Source organism: Momordica charantia, assembly GCF_013281855.1.
Source record: "Momordica charantia cultivar OHB3-1 chromosome 7 unlocalized genomic scaffold, Mcharantia_2.0 BLBB01000007.1, whole genome shotgun sequence".
Classification (NCBI taxonomy): Eukaryota; Viridiplantae; Streptophyta; class Magnoliopsida; order Cucurbitales; family Cucurbitaceae; genus Momordica; species Momordica charantia.
Genome location: NW_028275165.1, coordinates 3,495,130 through 3,508,587, shown reverse-complemented (window position 1 = coordinate 3,508,587; position 13,458 = coordinate 3,495,130). Strand labels below are relative to the sequence as shown.

General features: G+C 34.3%; 1 pseudogene; it reads right to left on the bottom strand.

Moving 5' to 3' along the window:
* Positions 1-2,320: 2,320 nt before the first annotated feature.
* LOC111024729 (ribosome-inactivating protein bryodin II pseudogene) lies at positions 2,321-3,289 on the bottom strand (annotated as a pseudogene).
* Positions 3,290-13,458: the final 10,169 nt, after the last annotated feature.

Here is a 13,458-nt window from a genome sequence, read left to right as displayed (position 1 = left end):
ACTTGGGATTAGCCTTTAAGGGAACAACCTCTCTACTATCCCTAAATTGGGTAGAAGTGAATTCCGTCTTGCTAATTCTATGTCCCCAGCTATCTACCCAGTCTTATCCTTGAAATGGGAGGCATATTGAGCAGCGCTGATGAGCTTACTCTCACCTATGCAGATCAAGGGAGAATCCTAAATAAATAGGAGTTCATAGACGGCTCAGGATTTAGATCAAGTTATCTAGGTCATCGATAAACGAAATTAATCAGTGTTATCCGTAAACGGTGTTAATTCGTAACAATGATTATTTCAAGGTCAGTTTTACACAATCTCATTGGGTAGAACACCCCCGCTCACATGTTTCTACATGAACGAATCAGGATCACTTCGTTTCTGACACGTTACAACATTTGTAACAATCATAAAGCGGGCCGTATTCAATAGTGTCTCCAGGAAAAAGTACCCAACTTGATCCATGTACTATAGACTGTTTAGGCTATTAACTTGAACTTGATCCAGTTTATGTCTCCACATAAAGTCCAAGTACTCATTATTATAGCGAAGAGTTCGTAGTTTATTGGATTTAGAATTATTAAAAAACAAATTCACTCTCATTTAACAACACTTCTGAATAACCTCACATTAATGTTCACTGTTTACAAACTATGATTTTTAGGATAAAATACCCAACATGCTCGAGACAGTATAGTTTTACGTATCTCAAATATAAAGTGGGGCTTTGTATAGGCAGAGGTAAGCTTCCAACAAAGCCTCTTGAATCGTTACAACAACCTTCCAATAGCACCGCGAATGCTGCATGTTATCTGACATTTGGTTTGAGGTAATTAATTAAGCACCTACAAATATTATTGAAGGTCAACTTGTCCTATAGAAAGATAAACCGATGTATATTAAATGGGTTGGCTCGGCAATATTTGCCAAGCTATCGATATCTTCTTAGTGAAGAGTTACTTTTAATTTTCCATGTCATGGGATGCCTGCAGATTTTGCGACGCACGTTTCCTCGACATGTGGTAGCCGATAATTTGCTCCAACAAACTAACTGCTTATTAATTTTGTTCTTGAGGAGGTATTTGAGGAAATATAATTATGAATAACGTGGGTTGCAATATTTGATCTACCATAAATATAGAGACATTAAATTATGTTTACAATGACTAAGTATTTGTTGGGTTATTTGGATACAAAATAAAATACATAAATAAAAAGGAAGGAGTGAAAACAAATAATGGACCAAAAGCTCAAACGTTTATTTTTAGGTTTCACATAGTCATATAAATATGAGTTTATGTTTTATGGGGAGTAGCTGTCAGAATTGTAGGGGCAGCAAAATTGGGATTTTTTGCAGCAGTTTTTGTGGCAGCGGCTCGGGTGTTGGCATCACAAATTGGGAGATCAAGATCAAATTTGTTGAGGATGTAGTATCTTGATTATATTTGTGAGTTTTTCATTCATGTTCCTAAGTATTAATTTTCTTAAAATACTTAGAAGCTAGTGGGCTTTTGTTAGGATCTCTAGGAGATTTTTTTTTCGATAGTTTATTGTATCCAATTCTTAAATAATTATTAGTGAACTACACACATCTGAGTGGAAGACTGGACGTAGTCTGGTGAACCACGATAATTTGACGTGTCGTTATTGTTGTGTTTTTACAGTTTTCTTCCTATTTACATATTTTTTGTTTGAGTTAATACTTTATTGTTCATGCAAAAGAAATGGAAAAAAGAGAAAAAAAAACTCTATTAGAATACTTCAGATTACTCATTTTGATAAATACTTTATTACTTTATTTTTTATTTCTTAAAATAAACTTAGTTAAATTTTCTTAAATGTAGTCATAAGTCTTTATTATTAATAAATTTCTATTCAGATAATTGACAATTCTAATATTTCATAATATTTCAAAAAATAAAATCCTCTAATGGTGATGATAAGACACATTTCAATTTTCATATTTTTTATTTCAATTTTGTCTAAAGACATTTTTTCAATTTTCAAATTTTAGTATTTCATTTTTAATGGTTTGATTTCAGCCCTTGAACTTTACAAAAAAAAAAAAAAAGGTTAATTTTCTATTAATTATTTAATAAGATCTTAAATCCATCTTGCACACCCAATATATCCAATCTTAATAGTTTCTAAACATTTATCTACACAGGCTTCTTCGAATCAATCAACGTAACAAAAGACTGCTTATGTTGTTTACATATTATATAATTTTAAAAAAGTTAAATGGTAAGAATTAAAATTATTTTTTTATGAAAAGTTGAGAGATGGTAAGAAATATATTAAGAATATAGAGACGAACAAAAAATAAGCAAAGAACATTTCATAAACATAGATATCCTTTATTATTAATTATCTTACATAGTGCATACGATTTGATTCATCTAGTAGTTTAGTAGGTAGCCATTGGCACTTTGATAATGTTATCATCCATGACGACACTAACTTTGTAGTACAATAGAAGTGCAATGCCTTTCACAACAGGCGAACTAACATCAGTTACAAGAATTGGTTTGTTGCTAACAGTTCGAAGCTCAACAGCACGAGCAAACTCCCCTCCTCGCTTCTGTGCAATCTGTATTTGTTCAGATAGATCGGACCAACGATTTTGTAAACTTAAGAAGGCAGGATCTGGCTTGAACGTAGTCTTAACATTTTCAGAAACTCTTTGCTCAATGTACTTAAATCTTGCAGCTTCTGAGACTGATTGGATGATCACAATGAATGCTCGAGGGACAGAAGTACCAGCGTTATGATGGAACATGTTGCCGATAGAACTACTTATTTCAGAAAACCCAAGATCAATTTTCTCTCTTGAAATCTTTGCTGCTGTCTCAAGTCCATCGTAGTTTCCTTTATAGGAAAGTTTCACGTGATTGATGCCTTGAAACAACACTCTGTCTGCTTCAGCTGAAGCATCGTTTAGAAAGTAAGCATTGTTCCCAGCTCGATATGCTACAACATATACATTCACTACGTCTATTGCCACAATGATGGATTCACTGTTATAGTTTGTGAGATGCACTAGTAAGAACCGCGCCGATCCCGTTGCTGTTGCTTTTAACACGGGTATGTCGTACACGATTTGTGATCCCACTGTGAGGGCACTACGTACGTTCTTTATGAACTGTTTGTAGGTTTCGCTGGTCGAGCCCAACATAGAGAAAGAGACATCGGCCTCGGCAGCACGAGCCCCGAGATAGAGAGCAAGAAAAAAGTAAAATGGTAGTAATCTCATATTTTCCAAATTGTGGTTTGGCAATAGGAGTGTTGTATCTATGGCTTTATAGAGGTAATGACAAATGAAACTTTGTCAATAATGGCCGTGCTGTTAATTTTATATTTTCATCTAACAAATATTGGAGGTAGAACCGGGGTGGGTGCTTTTCAGCGAATATTCCAAGTTCAGTTATTTTTTTTAATGATTTAAAACTTTATCTTTTAGGAGTTTTAAATTTTGTTTTATTAATTCAAACATACAAGCTTTTGTACCTCCAATAATTTGTTTTGTTTTGTCTTTTGTCTTTTTTTTTTTCTTTTATTATTATTGTTCGTATATCCATATATCTATTGAGGATTTTAGAAAACTTGATTCGATAGTTCAATATTTTTTAACATCAAATTTTACCTTAAAAAAAAAAATTTCTTGGGATATTCAAAAATGTTTTTTATTGATGGAAGAAAAAGTTGGCTATACTTGACAATATGGTACTTTAGAAAGTACTTTGCATGTGCATTTTGAAGTTTTAGACAAAAGGGTGTATCATTTAACAATAATACTAACATTTTTTTTTTTTGCGCAAAGGCAATAATAGTAGGATTTTTTTAGTAACGCTAATTTTAAAAATTATTCCAAATATATGTCACTTTTTAAATTATTTTCAATAATAATGCTTGGAAAATACTAGGTGAGACGACCTGTGTAGACCTATGTAGTGTCACTAAAATGTGGTCTTTTCAAGAGACAGACCTGTTAATGTGGCGCTTACAAAGTGCCACGTTATTTTTTTTTTAAATCAAAGTTAGTCATTTGAGATGACAATGATTTTTTTTTTAAATACGTAGCAAACAGACAACATGCTACGCGGTTTTTTTTCAAAACCCACTTGGTGGTTTCTTAGAGACGACCCATTTGACATGGGTGACACCTGGCGCCTTAGTCGTCTCTTGAAGAGACGATAAAGGTTAGAGTTTTTTTGAAAAAAGAAACAGCCGGCGACCATTGTGTTTTGTTTCTCTCTCCCTCCAGATCTATCCCATTTCGTTCACCGCATCCCTCCGATCGCCAATCACTACTGCATCCCTCTGGCCGTCGATCAACGCCGCTCCCCTCTGGCCACTGTCGCCGCTCCATTGTAAGTATTCGATCTTTTTGTTTTTTTAGTAAACTTTTGCAATAATTTTATTTTTTTAATACCATTGTTGTGGTTCTAGGGACCACTTGCATCAACTCCAACTAATTTTTTGGGCAATGTTAGTTTTTTCTCTTTTCTATTATATATTATTTGTGTTTTTTTTTTTTGGGACCATGTATTTTTTCCTCATATTATATTTATGTATATATATTACGTTGATTTTGTCGTTTTATGTTTCTAGATTGATTTTCAGTTTTTTATATATAAACTAGTTTTATGTTTTTTTTCCATGCTTATTTTGTTGTTTTTATTTTTTATTATATGTTAATTATAAAAGATTTATAATAATTACATTAAATTGATAAATAAACTACATAACATTAACAAATTTAGAATTAACTAGTTTAAGGAAATTATATAACTAGTTTATACAGATTTTAAGAAAGTTAGATTTAGATCTTTTTAAGTAATGTAATTAATTGGTAATTAGAATTTATCGTTATTAATGAAACTCCAACTATTTAATTGATTTTTTTATTAATTTGTGTAATTAGTAGGGGTGATCAAACGAGACCGAAAAACCGATCCGACCGACAAAAACCGACGTCGGTAGGTCGGTTTGAGATATGAGCCGGTCGGTGTCGGTTGAAAAATCGACTAGTCGGTCGGTCGGCTCTTCCGATGTCAAAGGAACCGACCGACCAACCGACTTATAAATAATAAAAAAATCTAAAATTTCATACCAATATTCCATGAGAGAGAAAGAAAGCATTTCTTTGAGAGGAAAGGGCAACTGAGAGAAGATTGGAGGAACAAAAGAAAGGTCGTAAGAGTAAAAGAAGAAATACGAGAAAGATGAAAAGAAAAAAAAAAGAGAGGGAAAAAAGAGAGGGATAAAGAGGATTCTGAAGTGAAAAAAAAAAGATGGGTAATAAGTTGACACGTGAGTTATGGGGGAGTCTAAAAAAATAATAAAAAATTGTTTCACGTGATTCACGTGAATTGTTTTTATTAATAATAATAATAATAATTTGTTGTTACTATTTTCTTTTTATTTATTTTTATTATTATTTTTTATTTATTTGTCATTAATTATTATTACTTCATTTTTATCCATCTATTTCCCCACCTACGTCGCCATTTAATAACCCTTTCTTTTTACCCCACTTTCTATTTCTCTCTCCCTCTTTTCATCTTCTTCTCCTTTTCGTTTCTCTCTCCAGTCTCCACATTTCTTTCTTTCTTTCATTTCATCATTCACTTCACCAGCTTCCTCCATTGTTTTCCCCTCTCCCATTTCTTCTCTTTCTTGTCTCTCTGATCTTTACATTTCAGTCACACCAACGGTTATTCAGAACTGCCCCTCTTGTTTAATATATATTAGAAACTGACGAAACCGACCGACCGATCAGTCGGTTAAGCTGTCGGTTTGTAAAGAAAGATTTTTAAAAAAAATCCGATCGACCGAGACCGACTATGTCGGTTTTCGGCGTCGGGGTCGGCCAAAAACCGACCCCGACCAATTGATGCTCACCCCTAGTAATTAGATTTAGTTACCAAATTTAACTTTTGTTTGTGCTGTTCTTGGATAGAATATGACAGCTAAATGTTTGTCAATTGTTTTGTATATGAATGGTTGTATGGTGGAAGGTGTAAATAGAGTTGAATATAATCAACTGCTATGTGGAGGTTTTACTGTTAATAGTGGTATTGAGTTTGAACATTCTATTGAAATGGTTGGATTATCATTGAACGTAGATATGAACGACAATGAATTAGAAATAGTTTATAGACAGCCAACTCTTACACCTTTAGGATCAACTAAGTTGATTCCTATTCCAATTTCGAACCACTATGTGTTAGAGCTGATGTTCTCAATTGGGTTGCCTGCCCCACATATGGTGGAATTATGTGGAATTATTTGTGTGTGTTAGAAACATAGTCAATGACACACCTATCCAATGTCTCAACGAGAGCCAATGCCTTGACCCTGAGCCTGAACCAATTGTCCCCAAGTGATAATGTGGACGAGGATATAGACTTACCTGTTGAAAATAGTTTTGTAGAATTGAGAACTGCAATAGATGATGAGTTTGATCAATTGGATTTCGAGGGTCATGAATATAATATCCCTTCAGGCATGTTCAACGACTTGGGAATAGACACCATGAATAGTACTACAGAATATGATCTGATCGTTGGACCATTGGCTGTAGAACATGATTTGTCGTACAAGGGGTTCAGATGCAAAGATAAACAAACAATACAACATATTGTGAAACGGTTTGCAGTTAAAAGTCACCACCCATATGAAGTTGTAGAGTCGATACCATCAAAGTGGGTAATTAGATGCAAGAAGTGGGAAGATGGATGCAAATGGCAACTCCGTGCAATTCTAAACAAACGTTATAACCTTTGGGAAATCACAAAGTACCAAGATCTAATCATGTCATTCTACGTTCCGTCTTTTGGTCATTCGGTCGTTGTATTGGAGCATTTCAAAAGTTTTGACCCGTACTTCAAATAGATCGTGTATTGCTTTTGATTTCACCCAAAAGTCCTCATACCAATGGAAATAATTGTCCTCTCTTATATACTCATGATCATTCCCTTTCCTAGCCAATGTGGGACTTTGTTTGCACTTTCCTTACAAACCCAACAACATGCTATACTCATCAATTTGAACCAATTCCACACGAAGATTATTGAACTGCACATCGAAATATGCCTATATTACATGATGATCCAGCTTTATTAAGACATGATCCAACTTTATTGAGACAGTCTGGTAGACCAAGAAGTTCTCTAATAGTATTGATAAATTAAGAATATTATTTTCTAATTAAAGTATGATTATTTAACAAAATTAAACCTTAAATATTAAATATATGTAAAACAAATTAAAAAAATAAATATTGCAAATAACCAAAGAAAGAAGTCAAAAAAATTAATAATAAACCTAACAGGTCATTTCTTGAAGAGACGACCTGTTAGGTGATACAAAAATAAGAAAAGGCAAAACGTAAATGGGTAAGTGGGTTTTGAAAAAAACTCACATAGAAGATACGACATGCTACGTATTTTTTTAAAAAGAAAAAAAGAAAAGAATTGCGTGGCGTGCCACATAATTAAAAACTGAAGTAAGAGACGATCAACTTTTACTTAAAAAAAAAATAATGTGTCGCTTAGAGACGACCTTCTAGTGCCACTTCACAGGTCGGTAGAGACCTGCTATTTTCCAAGTATTATACTTAGAAATAGTTCGGGGAAGTGACATATATTTGGAATAAGTTTTAAAATTAGCATTATTAAAAACATCCAATAATATTAACCTTCTCAAAGATTACACAATTCTCAAAGATATTCATAAATAAATTAGGAAGGTAAACTCATGACATATTTTGTGTTCTGTAGAAACTAATGCAAGTTAGTATTGAATTAAAATTTTAAAAAATATATACAAAGAAAAGGTAGAAGTTTAGTTTATTTATATATATTATATATTTTATATTGTATATGTCTAATATGTATATAGTTATTAACCAAAGTTTTAAATGTGGATGCTAGATAGAAATGTGGATATCTCAATTTAGAAATTTTGATCCAAAAAAAATCAATAGAATGTGGATGCCGATGAATATTTTTGAAAAAAAAAATCATAAAATAGGAAAAAACTTATAAAAATATTTAAATTGAGAAATATGCATTTCATTTCTTTTCTTAATAAATTAAAAACTTTTGATTACACATTCTTTAAAAGTCTAGATATATACACATTCTTCAAAATAGATTTGTCTCACCTTATAATTGGAAAAAGATACTATTGGAGGGAAATTATCACATGTCGTGTGACAATACCAGAGACCATTTTATCCATGATGATAAGAAGAGCAAATGTATCTTTTTGTTTGGTTCGAGTCCAGACAACTCAACTACTGGGTCAAGCAAAGCAACATCTCACCATTCTATCGAACATTGCCAGGTAAAAACTAACCTTGAAGACCACCTATAGGAGTAAAGACAACAAGGATGTTTGCTTCTGAATCTAATTGATAAATGACTCAAACTCACCTTTAGTTGTCTCGCACTCCCACTCCTGTTAAGGATCGTGGAGGCACTCGCCACATCTATGCTTGATGCACCTACTCCCAAGTGACGGATACCTCGGCTGCTGGAGCTAATTGTCATCGAGCTAATGGTGGGTGAACTGTAGAGGGCCACTCTTTAGTTGCTGGACGAACTAATATTAATGATCACCTGGTTCCTCCACCTCGAAACAATGACCCTGCTGATGTTGCCAACAAGGAGGAGCGGTTCCCCCCACTTCTGAGCTAGAGTTCGACCCTCCCTCCTCTGGTACCACAAGCTCGTGCTTGGGAAAGCACCAGAGCCAGATCAGGCTGAAGCTTCAACTTCCTAGTCGATTTTACTGGCTTTACGAGCTTTAATCATATCGTATGTTTTGATGATAATAAAGTTAACCTATTCATGATTTTAGTAATTCAAAATATCCATATTGTAAAGCTTGGAAAGACAAATCCAACGCAATTTGAATCACTCAAATGGGAGTTCAAACCAAGAAATTATGGCCAAAACAAATTTGAGAAGGAAAATCCTGTTGCACATAATTCTTAAGGTTACTTCTGACGATGTGGCTGCTAATGTCGTGGATGATGTAGCACTTTAATGTTCGGATTCGATGACGTGGTGAAAACGTGGCAGGTGACGTGGTGGATGACGTGGCACCCACCGGATCTATTTACCGACGTGGTGCTGACACATGTTGTCGACCAATCATAATGTAACACGTGACAAGATAAATTTGAATTTGTTATTTTATTAATAAATTCAAATCATCTTAAATTCGGTCCAATGAATGTGCGGCACATGTCATTGTCTTATTCATCATATTTGACCGGTCAACTATAATTATTTTAATATTATGTCTATTAACCAATCAAATAGTGACACATGACAGCCAACAACTAGTTTTTGGTTCTAGCTTTATTTAAGCGCGAAAAAAAATTCTAAAAAGTAACCCTACTTTCTAAAAAATTCATACTATTGAATTGAACCTTTTGAGAACCTTCTTTTTTATATATTTTTCTTGAGTGTTTAGGATGTATTGAGCGTTTTTACTTCGCTATTTGAGAGCCTTTAGTTGTTGTGTGATTCCTTCTTCTTATATACTATTTGGAAAAGTTTTAGTATGTGAAAAATGTTAATTTCCACACGAAGTTTGATTTAGTTCTCGAGCCCGTTAAAAAGAACAGAGTGTGGTTTTTATTTTTGTTGCAGAAAAAGGTTGGGTTTAGTTATAGATCCCATAAAAAGAGCGATTTATAAGGTTTGGTCTTGATCCTTTAAAAGAATGGAGTTTACGATCTTGAACCCATAAAAGGCTTGTGTTTAGTGATAAATCTCGAGAGGTGCTTGGGAGTGGAGTAGGTTGGGGGTTGGCCGAACCACTATAAATCTTTTGCGTAATTTTTTCTCTATCCCTATATTTTTTATTTATTGCAACTTATTTTTCAAGCATTCTTTTTATTGCAAATAGTTGTTGTGCTCATCTTGAATATTTATTTTATGATATTTTAGTTAGTATAAATTGTGCATAAATTGCTTTTGCTTACAAACATTACTAAGTTATTTGATTTGTACTTAAATTCGAAAAAGTTTAGTCAATTGATCTTCAACATTATTCACCCCCTCTAGTATTGTCATACCAATCCAATAGATTTGGTCATCCACTACAACAAATTTGATTTTTAATGACGGACATTGTCCGTCATTAAAAGGAAATGATGACGGTCAGGTGGCCGTCATCTATATGACTGTCCTTCTTTCTTTTTCTATGGTAGACAGTTTTAATGACGGGCAATATGCGTCATGTAAAAATATGTTTTAATGATGGGCATGTCCATCATTAAAGGGTAACCATGATGGGCAATTATTGACATCTTTACGAGTGTCTTTGTTTCTTTTCATCTTTCATGGCAGTTGTCGCCTGTCATTGTTTAAGCGTCATTGTATGTACGTCATCGTTTATACGTTATTGTTTGTGCATCATGGAATGACTATATTTCATGACAGACAATGATCGTCATTATTTCGTGAATAATTTAATTTTAAAAATAGTTGGTTACCAATCACGTGGCTAACTAACCATATTTCCTTCGAATCTATTCACAAAATAAGAACTCAATATTGCAATTAAAATTAGCTAATTAATTTCCACTAAAACTTTTAACACATTCGTTCATTTTAAAACAATATAACTCATAAATTAAAATAACATTAGATTATATATATTCAAAACTAATTTAATCAAAGTAGATAAAAAAAATATAAATCTCATCCTGACCTCTACTTTAAAATAACTCGATACTAACCAATCATATTTTCTTTCAATATATTTACAAAATAATATTTCAATATTTCAAACAAAAACTATTATATGCAACTAAAACTAAATTCAATATCATAATCTATTCTAAAACCCAACTCAAAAACTAACATGACTCAAAACACAATTAATTAAAAGTAGATCAAACAATTACAAATTTCAACATGACCTGTCTAGTTTAGAATAACTCAAAACTAATCAACCATATAATCTCCTTCTAACTTATCCACATAAAATAATATCTCAATATTGCAACTCAAAATTAACCAACTATATCTTCTTCCAACCTATTCACAAAATACTATCTCAATATCTCTACATGACCTCTACTTTAGAATGACCTCTTTTAGAATAATCCAAAACTAACCTCAAATGCAATAACATACTATATATTATTCATGTGAGACCACCCATCACTCCACGAAGCAACAGTCAAACACTTCTATATATAAACTTCCATATTTGATTAACACCCTTCTACATAAAAAAAAAAAAAAAAAACCAATGGACCAACCACTAATTCCTCAAAAAAGAACATTAAGCAACAATCCAACAATTCTATAAAAAAAAGTTCCATATACATTTGACATCATTCTACACAAAAAACTAATAGGACCACTTATTCCTCCACAAAGTGCATTCAACAACAATCCAACACTAATATAAATAAAAAGTATTTCCATCGTACTAATACTACTATAGAAACAACAACAATCCAAAATTAATATAAACAAAGTATTTCCATTATACTAATACTACAACAGAAAGTAACACGGCCCAAATACTTACATCAAACAAACAAAATGAATATATCCATAAGTAGGCTTACACAAATCTTTCAACAAAAGTTGCTCATTCTATTCTAACCTCGTCAACTTATTCATGTCGATATGCACTTTTTCTAGTAAACTAAAAAAAGAAAGATACTCCTAATATAAGAATTAATCAATATATAAACACATAAACATATATAATAATACATACACTTTCTCACACATTAAACTTTCACACACATCTCTTAAAAAAACAACAACAACAATAATCTCACAAGGAACACTAGTTGAATTTTCAAAACAACAACAGGAGCAAGAGTCATACAACATAACACAATAACATCCATCACGATAGTACGTAAACACGAGTCATAAATAACAAAGCTAGAGAAATCCTAGTTAAAGAATAAAAAACGAAACAACCACTCCATTTCTAGGACAAACAATTCTCAGGACAAAATGGTCTATCAAGCAACAAATATAGAAACGATAAGAACTTCTATAACAGCAATAACACACATAGTACCTCATAACAGCTGTGTTCCAATCGGTTCATGGAAGATTGATTCAAAGCCTCAACTCGCTCTTATAAAGTAGGATGATAATGAGTTTATATCCATATCCAATATATAGATAGAAGTCCAAGTGAATAGTCAATTAACTTAAACCTAGGAGAAGTATTACATGATTTTCAAAAGAATGTAATAAATCAAAACCAAAATCATCAGAATCAAATGTGTTAAAAAAAAGCAACACAGCAAATATAAGATGTTATAGAGAACAAAAACAACCTAATGTCGGGGCAAAGAATGAGGAAAGCAACTGGCGGAGAACTAACCGGGCCGAGAGGACTCGGTCCCGACCCGGGGCTCGGCCCATGGCCCAGCCAACGATCCCCCATCTTCGATCGACGATTCCGCCCAGGCCTTGCAACGGTGAATTAGGGCTAGCTATGGAAAGTTCTGGAACAACTCCACGCTATAAGTAGCGATCCAACCTTAGAGGTATGTGGATCTAAAAGTTGACTACATTGACGTTATTCTCTTGCTAACTTAAGCATCGGAGCCCGTGTGACTAGAGTCACACTGGTTTAGCTCGATTTGTTTTTGCAGGTACTAGTCCAGAATCAACAAGTTTGGTGGGTGCAAGGAGGAGAACTGGAGGACCAAAATCCACGCATCAACAATTGGCGCCGTCTGTGGGGACGATTTAAAGCACCAGTTGAGCAACATGACACCAGAAAGGAGTCCACGACGCTCTGATGATAACTGCTCCGCCAAGAGGAGGCTGAAATTGGACGGCCCCCAGGTTGGAAGACCCGAGGATGGGACCAGCCAGTCAAACCCGGAACGTCAGGAGGGGTTTCCCGAGGCGCACGCACTAACGATCCCTGAGCCACTCCAAAAGCAGTTCGCGGTCTTGGAAGACAAGGTAGGGGGCATGCTGCAACGCATGACCCAAGTCCTTCGATAATTCGAGCGACAAGAGTCCGACGAGGTACCCCTTGTCAGAGACCCGAGAAAGGGGAAGGGCCCAGCACAAAGCGAGATCGAGGAATCAACAAACAGTGTAGGGAGCAAGTTGCGGATGGGTGGAAATACCAGGCGACGAACCCGGATTTTCGACTCCCAAAAGATAAAAAAGCAACATAAATCCACGGCACCAAACGGGGGCAAGAGCAACCAGGATAACAGAAACTCTGAGCCGATAAGCCTCAACAAAGGCAAACTGACAGATCGGCCAGAGTCTTCAGAGAAGCGATATAACCAAAAGGAGAAGGGATTCGACCTCGAAGAATTTTTGGATCAAGCCTACTTACCATTCACGGAGGAGATCATGAGAAAGAAGATCCCTCCAAAATTCAAGCTACCCACGGTGAAACAATTCGATGGGACGACCGACCCAATGGACC